Below are 9,232 nucleotides of genomic sequence, written 5' to 3' on the forward strand. Positions count from 1 at the left end.
TAGGGTACGCCTCAACCCACTTGCTGAAGGCACATACCACTACCAATACGTATTTCAAGTTATTGACGCGCTCCATATGGATGTAATCCATCTGGAGCACCTCAAACGGCAATGTCGGGGGTGCAAAATTCCCACTCAAAACAGGTTCTCCTTTCCCCGGGTTATGTTGCAGGCAAACCATGCAATATTGAACAAGACGTACAGCTGTTCTCTGTATATTGGGGTTATTCCAAACTGGATCCAGCAAGGCACAAATGCCTTTAGCTCCCACGTGGGCTGGTCCATGGGCCATCGTAACGACAGCCTGCACCATAGCATTGGGCAGCAACCATCGCTGTTTGTCTGTCAGATCCACCCAGCAGTTATTCTCATCCAATCTTCCTATTTCCTGTTCCATCTATCCAACTCCACGGAGGTTGCTTCTTTCTGAATTTCTCGCACACTTTCAATAGTATTATCAAACAAGTCGGACTCCCCCACCCACCTGGCAGAGGAGTTCACATACATAGAAGACACCATGGACTGGGCTGTTTGTTTAGCTACCTGATCTGCAAAGGCATTACCCTCCCCTACTTCATCTACCACTGTCTTATGTGCACTACATTTTATGATCGCCACTTTTTTGGGGAGAGTCAAAGCTGCAAGTAACACCAAGGGGCCATTCTGTATCTTCTGACCATGTGAGGTGAGAAACCCTCGTTCCCTCCACAGTCTCCCAAAACTATGGGCCACGCCAAAGGCGTACTGGCTGTCCGTGAAAATGTTGACCTCTAATCCCTCGCTTAACTCACAGGCTCGTAGTAAAGCCATCAACTCAGCAGCTTGGGCTGATCAATGGGGTATTCGGAATGTTTCAACTACTGTTTTTAGTGTAGTAATTGCATATGCAGCTGTCGTTGTGCCATCTGCTAATTTGAAACAAGAACCATCCACATACAATTCCCCTTGGGGGTCAGATAAGGGAATGTCTGTGAGATCGATTCTTCCCTTCGTTTCCTCCTCTGTCCTAAAAATACAATCATGGACATCATTTGCCTGTTCCCCCGAAGGGAGGGGCAACAGTGTAGCCGGATTCAACGTGGCACAACACTTAATGGTCACATGCGGAGCAAACAAAGTCAATTCATAACCCGTGAGGCGCGCGCTCGTCAGATGCTGTGTCTTAGTTTTATTTAACAATGCATCCACAGCATGCGGCACCATCACAGTCAAATTAGAATTTAAAACAAGCCCATCTGATTGTCTGATGGCCGCTGCCACAGCCGCAGTGGCCCTCAGGCAACTGGGAAGTGCTCTGGCCACATTATCCAATGTGGCCGAAAAATAAGCACACGGTCTTTGCTTACCACCAAAGCCCTGTGTCAACACTGAAAGCGAACAAGCGTCGACCTCGTGCACATATAGTACAAAAGGTTTACGGTAGTCAGGAGTGCCTAAGACAGGAGCAGAAGACAGAGCAGATTTCAGAGAAGCAAAGGCAGACTGACATTCATCAGTCCAAGGGAGGGGTTCATGCACATCTTTAGTGGTTAAGTGTAGCAAAGGTTTAGCAAGAAAAGAAAAATTAGGAATCCATTGGCGACAATAAGAGGTAATGCCAAGAAAAGCACGAACTTCACGTTGAGTACAAGGCACAGGCATGTTAGAGATGGTAGTAATTCGTTCGGGCGCCTACCCTCCTTCGACAGTAAGTGGCCTAGGTAGGTCACTTCCTGTTGACAATATTGGAACTTGGACAAGGAAACTTTATTACCCCTGTCCGCCAGATGGTGCAACAATTTAACCATGGCCTCTTTACAACCCTCTTCAGTGTCAGATGCTATCAATAAATCATCAACGTATTGCAAGAGCACGCTACCATCTGGCAAGGACAGGTCATCCAAGACCGCCTTAAGGGCTTGGCTATAGATGCTAGGACTTTCGGTATAGCCTTGAGAAGCGCGACAGAATCTGAAGCTTCGACCAGATAATAAGAAGCCGAAGATCTGCCTGCTATCAGGATGAATAGGGATGCTAAAGAAAGCATTCTTCAGATCGATAACAGAGAAATACTTAGCAGTGGGAGGTATCATAGTAAGGATGGTAGTGATGTCCGACACCACTGGGAATTGGGGCACCACTATCTTATTAACTTCTCGTAAATCAATTACAAAACGATAGACATCAACATTTTCAGATGTCCCTGTCTCAGGAGCTTTTTTCAAAATAGACAGGATAGGGCTATTACAAATATTCGATGCCGTTTCTTCCACCACCCCTTTATCAATTAGATCCTGTATAGTAGAAAGCAAAGCTCGCTCTCCCGCTGGGGAGATCTTGTATTGGGGTATGCGAGGTAGCCTAGCACCGGGTTTTAATGTAATATGGACAGGAGGGATATCCAATTTACCGACATCCGCATCTCCGGTTGCCCACAAACTGGGCGGTATGCCCACAAATTCAGGTGGCAATGGGTCATTTTTAGCAAAATACTGCTTTGTGCCTACATCGGGATTTTGGATTGTTAAATAAACACCATCTGGAGAGCAATGTATTTTAGCGTTCAGTCTTTTTAGCATATCCAAACCCAAAAGAGTCTCCCTACAACTGGAAGTTAAAAGGAAGGGAGAGTCCATAGTAAACGGACCAATCGTAAAGGGGAGAGGCTGAGAGATGGGGCTTATTACGGGAACTCCTGAAAATCCCACTGAGACGTTATTCTGCCCAGACAGAGCGGCCCCTGGGACCAACGAGCGAGCAACCGAACTATTCATTGCTCCTGTGTCAATTAAGAACTTATCGGTGGTCCCCATCAATTCCCCTGTCACATAGGGTCCTTGTTGATTGACCAGTATCGACACTTGGCCCCCACTCTGTCCTTGGCTGTCCTATACATCTCCGAATCTATCCTGATCTTCGTAACCATAATCTTCATTGTAGTATTGCCTACCTTGGGGTTTATCGAAATGATTTAGCTCGTGTCCTCCCTGCACTGCTTCTTCTCTACGCATATCGCTACAGTCCGGGCCGCCTCGTCCTCGACCCCTTCCTCGTACAGCTCCGTTCTGTGCTGACAGCAACGGACACTGATCTCTCCAATGGCCTTCCTCTCTACAATACGCACACTGATTGGGTCCCCATCGAGAGGTCTGGCCCCCTCCTCCTCCTCCTCTGGAGACCGGCCCGTTGGCCACGGGCCCTCTGGCGCCTCTTCCTGTCCCTCGACCCCTCATGACTTGCTGTAACAGTACTCGAGTTGTAAGGTCCTTAGCTTTCTTTTCAACTTTATCCTTACTCTCGTTTTCCCTGTGTTCATAATACTGAGCCATGCTTAATATGATAGAAGGAGAGGACGTAGTCCACGTACTTTCGGCAGCTTGCAGTCGGGCTGAAATCTCAGGAATCAAATTAGTTACAAATCTATTTACAAACAATCGTATTCCTCCCTCGCTAGCGAGGTCCTGACCACTGAAATCAATGAAAGTTCCCTCAAATCTAGTAAAGAAATCGGAGACACTTTCGTCTTTCTTTTGCCTACAAGCAGTCAGTTTATCCCAATCAACCTTTCGCGGAGGAATCAAGGTATGCATATAAGCTATAATCTTTGCTGGTAGGGCAATTATTTCGGCCTTCGGCTTATCCCCCGGCTTACGGTCTTGATCCCATGCCTTAAGCTCTTCCCAGGTACCCCCCAACTCGGCCGCGTGGGGAGTATCATGGACTTGCCGCCATATATCTACGGGAACCAACAATCCGAAAAACAACTCAATATCTGCTAGAGTCATTACAGCGGAAGACGCTGCCTCTGTTAATTCCTTATAGTAGGCAGTGGGATTCTTGCGGGGGTCAGGGAGTTGTGCTTTCAAAGCCAACCCTTCACTTCGTTTCCATGGAAGCAACGGTGCCTAGCACATCTGCGGGAGCCCGGGGCGGGGCTTCCCCTTGAGCCGGCGCTACAGGGGCTGTAGGTGCCAAGAGAGGCACCTCCGGATATATACGCTGTGGAGCATATGGCGGAGGGGGGCGAACATCCAACAGGTCTTCTATCTCGTCGTCGGCTTCCTTACGGGCAACATAACTCTTGTCTACCTGTAACCGAAATTGTCTATCTAGATACTCAATGTTCTGCTCAGTCTCATTTTTGTCATGCTCAAATGCTTTCTGAGTAATGGTCTGTCCTTGCTTCATTTTTACTATTTTCTCGGCCCTCATTCTCCTGCGAGTGGCCTCTTTCTGCCATGTCCGCAGGGTATCGAACATGGACTGCCTGCTGCGTTTCACAAACAGACGTTCCTGCAAATAACTGATCTTTTTCTCATCGAAAGACCCTGTTAATGGCCACTGCAATTCTTCATTATCCTTGGTGTACTTATGCCAGATATGATTAAACACCAAGGGTCCAATCCCGTGCTTACAGTACATGTCATGACTGGGAGTACCTTCCGGAGGGGCAGGCTGACTTTCATCTAATCTAGTGCTATTTCGGCTGGTACAGCCAAAACATAGTTTACTGAAGCACGGCATTGTTTTGCTATATTGCAATTGCAGCTGTGGAAGGAAAAAGGCAAATTATTATTTACAATACTCTCACACACATGGCCATGTCCAATATTCACTCAAACACTCATTCATACACTCAGAGACATATGACAATCCTGAACACAGGCAAACACAGACAGAACACAGACAAAATACAGATGGAACGAACCAATACGAACCAATGCTAGCCCAAATCAAAAAACGGAGCCTGTGGAAATAAAATTGACAATTGTGCCCCATCATTTCCCTGTTTCTGCCTGACAGCCATTTTTCTCAGACAAACACCCATTTTGTGTGTGTCATGCTCTCAGCAACTTGTCTGAAAACTGCCCTTCACACCCCCATTGAATCTTGCACAACCCCCTGCTCCTTGTGGTCGAGCCAATTCCAAGAAGCCTGTCTGTGTGCCCTCCCCCAGTTGTGCCAGAGACTCAGCCACATCCTGTCCATTGTTGGTAACTCAGCCTGTCACACCAACTGCCCTGTGACCACCCCCAACTGAAAGAGGAAGCACGAGGTTAGGCCCTGAAACCACACCAACTAATAGAGGAAGCACAAGGTTGTACATTGTGAACACACACATTTCTGTGGTTCTGCCAATTCTGGGAACCAGCAGCAGATAGTTCCTGTTCTTAACTGTAAGACACCCTGCACCTGGCATCTTAGTTCATTGACCACCCCTTCCTGTGTTTCAGCCAATTCCCTGAACCAGCAGATAGTTCCTGTTTTAAGAAATAGTTACTGCAAGCCAGAGAGCAGATGGTCTCTGTTTTACACAAGATAGTTCCTCTTTTTGACATGAAGCATGAGCACAAACCCCAAATGAGGAAGCCTCCCCCTTCCAACTGTCAGACTATTTCACATCGCAAGTCCCCTCACGAAGCCTAAGACACGCCCCCATTTCTTCACAATCTGCTCCTCTTGCTAATTTTTGTTCCTCTATCTGCCATGACCTGTTTGTTCCTCTATTTTGCCTCATGACCAAGACTGTATCAATGTCCTGCTGTTGAAAATAAAACACCCACTTCAAGAGAGGGATTTTAGAGATTGCTCCTGTGCCCGCTTGGCGCTGGAAGCGCTCCCCTTAACTCGAGTTATTGGTCTCCTCCTCCTTCATTTGAGCACCACGGACTCCTCGCTTTGCATTGACAAGAAATTATGATTTATTAAGCATAGAAATTCAGAAATGAGGTAATAAGTAAATTTAATTTACCACATTAATTGGCGCCCGGAACAGGGACATTCCCTTTCCCCCATGCGCCGGCGATATTGGACCCGGTACTGTCCCCTCCTGACCATTGACGGACTTCAAAAGTGCACAACGCGGGGAATTCCCGCTAACTCCCTCGAGGCGAAGAGGGGGACCGACTGCGGCCCAGCATCCACACGAGGCGGTGAGGAAATAGCGGAACGTCCTGAACCAAAGCCCAACCTGCGAAGCAGACGAGTCCGAGGTTCTACAAATCCCACCTTGAAACTGCGCGCCGCGTTTTTCCAAAATCTTCAAGAGGCCTTCCAGTTATTTTTCGGTGAGTACTGCTGAAAAGTATAAAAACGAACCCACACCTTTTGTGGGGGCGGTAAAGATACGCGTTTTGTTGGTTTCTCACCTATCTTTGGTGAGGACTACTAAAACTAGAATAAAAGACGGACTCACTACCTTGTGGGCACGGTAAAGATACATGTTTTTGTGTGTTTCTCACTTATTTTGTGAGGACTACTAAACTAGTATAAAAGACGGACTCACCTCTTTCGTGGGTACGGTAAAGATATTTGTTCTGTTTGTGTTTTTCTCACTTCTAAAATCTTTGAAAGTCTTGCCATCATGCCTATTTTCTCGAAAATACGTAAGATGGCAACCAAAAGGAGTATTCTTGAGAAGGAAATTCCCCTTCCTCCTCGGGATACTCCAGGACACTTCATGTATGCAAAACATGGTGTCGGTGCACTTATGTATTGTGATTTATGGGTGGATTATACTAAAGACCTAGAACACAGATATAGATGGCCTGAAAATGGTACTTTTGACATGGAATGTATTATAAAATTAGAGGAACAGTTATGGAAGAAAAAGAGAGTCCGCCAGTCACAGAGTGACTCAGTAGAGTTATGGAGAAAAGAAGCCCATAGGAGGCAACAGAAGGAATTGCATAAAGTTGAAAAGGGTAAGAGAATGTCAGAGCAGGCCAAGAAAGAACAGTTACAAGAAATAGGGAAAGAAGTAGTTAGTGAAAGGAATAAAAGGGAACAATCAGCCATTTCTACTGGTTTTTATCCTGTATTGCCATCTGCACCTGAAAACCTTAACATTGCATCAGCACAGCCTACAGCCCCACTACCAGAGGATACTTTCACCAATTTCCTCTTAGATAGTCCACCTCCATATGAGGTTCCAGTAATTCAACACCCTCTGCCTTCTCTCAATATAAGATATATGACAATGATCTCATAGCCCAACTTTTTCTAGCATTACCACGCTCACATCAAAGATTAGCAAGTCTCTACATGGTACAACATCTCATCACACTCAATGACACTCATTTTAAACATGATCCAAGACTCGAAGATTTTCTGTCTGACTGCGCTGATAACATGTTCCTCCACAATAGTTCAGTTTTTCTCAACACATTTATAGATTTTAGACAGAAATACCAGAAAAAGACTGAATATAAATCTTTCAATAATACGTGTGGATCAACTAATAGACTCCCTCAAACACGCCAGTTCCCCATGAGAGAGGTCCACCCCAGAGATGACACAAATGGAGCGCTACAACGCGTCTTCATTTATGTACCCTTGACAAAACTTGAGATACTAAGGATGAAAGAGATGGTTCCCTCCCACTCAAAGGATCCTGCTGGATTCTTTAAGGAATTAGGAGATGTATTAATGATGGGAACATATACTCTTTCTGATATCACAGCAATTCTGAAATTATTGTTGCCATCAGGTATATATGACAAACTAAGAGAAAAAGATTGGGAAGTAGCAGGTGAACACATTAGATGGACTGAACTTCAGAATGACGAAAATACTAGAGTAGCAGGTCAAGGTATAGGAGACAGACTAAAAGCACTTCCTGGCACTATTTTAAAGGTGCTACCACAGTTACTAACAGTGAAAAAGGAGGACTGGGATGCCATTTCCTCCTGCAAACAGAAACATGGTGAAGACATAGGAGATTATTACACCAGACTTGAAAAATGTTTTGCGGTAAATAGCGGCCTTACGCCGACAAGTGAAGCTTACCCGCATCTGTTTGTTTCCAAATTAGTAGATAACGCCTTGCCAGCCATTAAGGACAGAGTACTAAAAGTAGAAAGTACCTGGCAAGCACATACACCTCCACAGGTGTTACAAATGCTACAATATCACCAGAATCGCATTAGGGATGAAGAAGAAAATGATAAGAAACGCATGAAAGATACAAAGATGACAGCATTAGTAGCCCAAACTGCACCCCAGCGTCAACAGACACCAAGTAGCCAGACAAAAATAAAAAGCACTTGTAATTATTGCAAGAAGATGGGACACTTCGTTAAAAACTGCCCTGTCTTAAAGCACAATTTGGCTACTGGTAAGACACAGCCACGCCCATATCAGCCAAAACAGAATGGTTCCCTAGACAGTTCAACACCTTCAGTTCCACTGACAACACAAATGGCCCAAATGAATATTATAGACAGCGCCTACACTGAATATTACCCAGATTTCTCATGATGTTGCCCAGAGAGAGAAGATGACAAACTGCCCCTAATCCCCATTCCAGTAGATCAGACAGGTCCATTTATAGAGGTCCGACTTCTTGGGAAGGACAGGAAATTTCTTCTAGACACTGGGGCCAGTAAAACAACAATAAGCCATCAAGAGGTCCCAGAGGCTCCTCTCTCGGGTTCAAAAAGTATTTATCTGGGTTTCTCGGGACAACCTGTGACAAACGTCACGTCAAAGCCACTGCCCTTGCAGGTTGGTCCCCTCATGACAACTACAGATCTTATATTGACAAAATCATGTCCAGAAAACTTGCTTGGTATAAAAACATTGAAAGAATTAGGAGCTGTCATTGTTTGCTCACCTACAGATGTCAGACTATTTCTGCGAGATTTCAAGGGCCACTACACAAGTAGAGAATTAGATGAGCGTTTGAAAGATTTGTCACACACCCTGTGGGCCACTGATTCCACCACAGTAGGATGTATGGAAATAACACCTCACAAGGTTACACTGAAAGAGGGAGCCCAACTACCACGTATAAGGCAATACAAAATTCCACCTCAGGCTCAACAAGCATTAATGTTAATTATTCAGGACCTAATACAGTCAGGTGTGATTAAGGAAACAACTTCTAACATTTGCAATTCCCCTGTTTTATCAGTTCATAAAAAAGTGGAACCAGGAACACCACCTGTCTACAGACTAGTGGTGGATTTGAGAGAGCTCAATAAATGTGTCGTTCCACAACACCCTGTGGTTCCAGACATCTCCACCATACTCACAGCCATCGATGCGGAAGCAACGCATTTTTCAGTCATTGACTTGAAAAACGCATTCTGTAGCATACCTATTCACCCAGACAGTCAATACTTTTTTGGCTTCTCCTTACAAGGACGAAGTTTCCAATTCACAAGAGCTCCTCAAGGTTTCACAGAGAGTCCAAGCATATATAGCCAAGCATTAAAAAGACAACTAGATACTGTTCAAATGCCCACGGATA

Source organism: Lissotriton helveticus, chromosome 4_1, assembly GCF_964261635.1.
Source record: "Lissotriton helveticus chromosome 4_1, aLisHel1.1, whole genome shotgun sequence".
NCBI classification, from domain to species: Eukaryota; Metazoa; Chordata; class Amphibia; order Caudata; family Salamandridae; genus Lissotriton; species Lissotriton helveticus.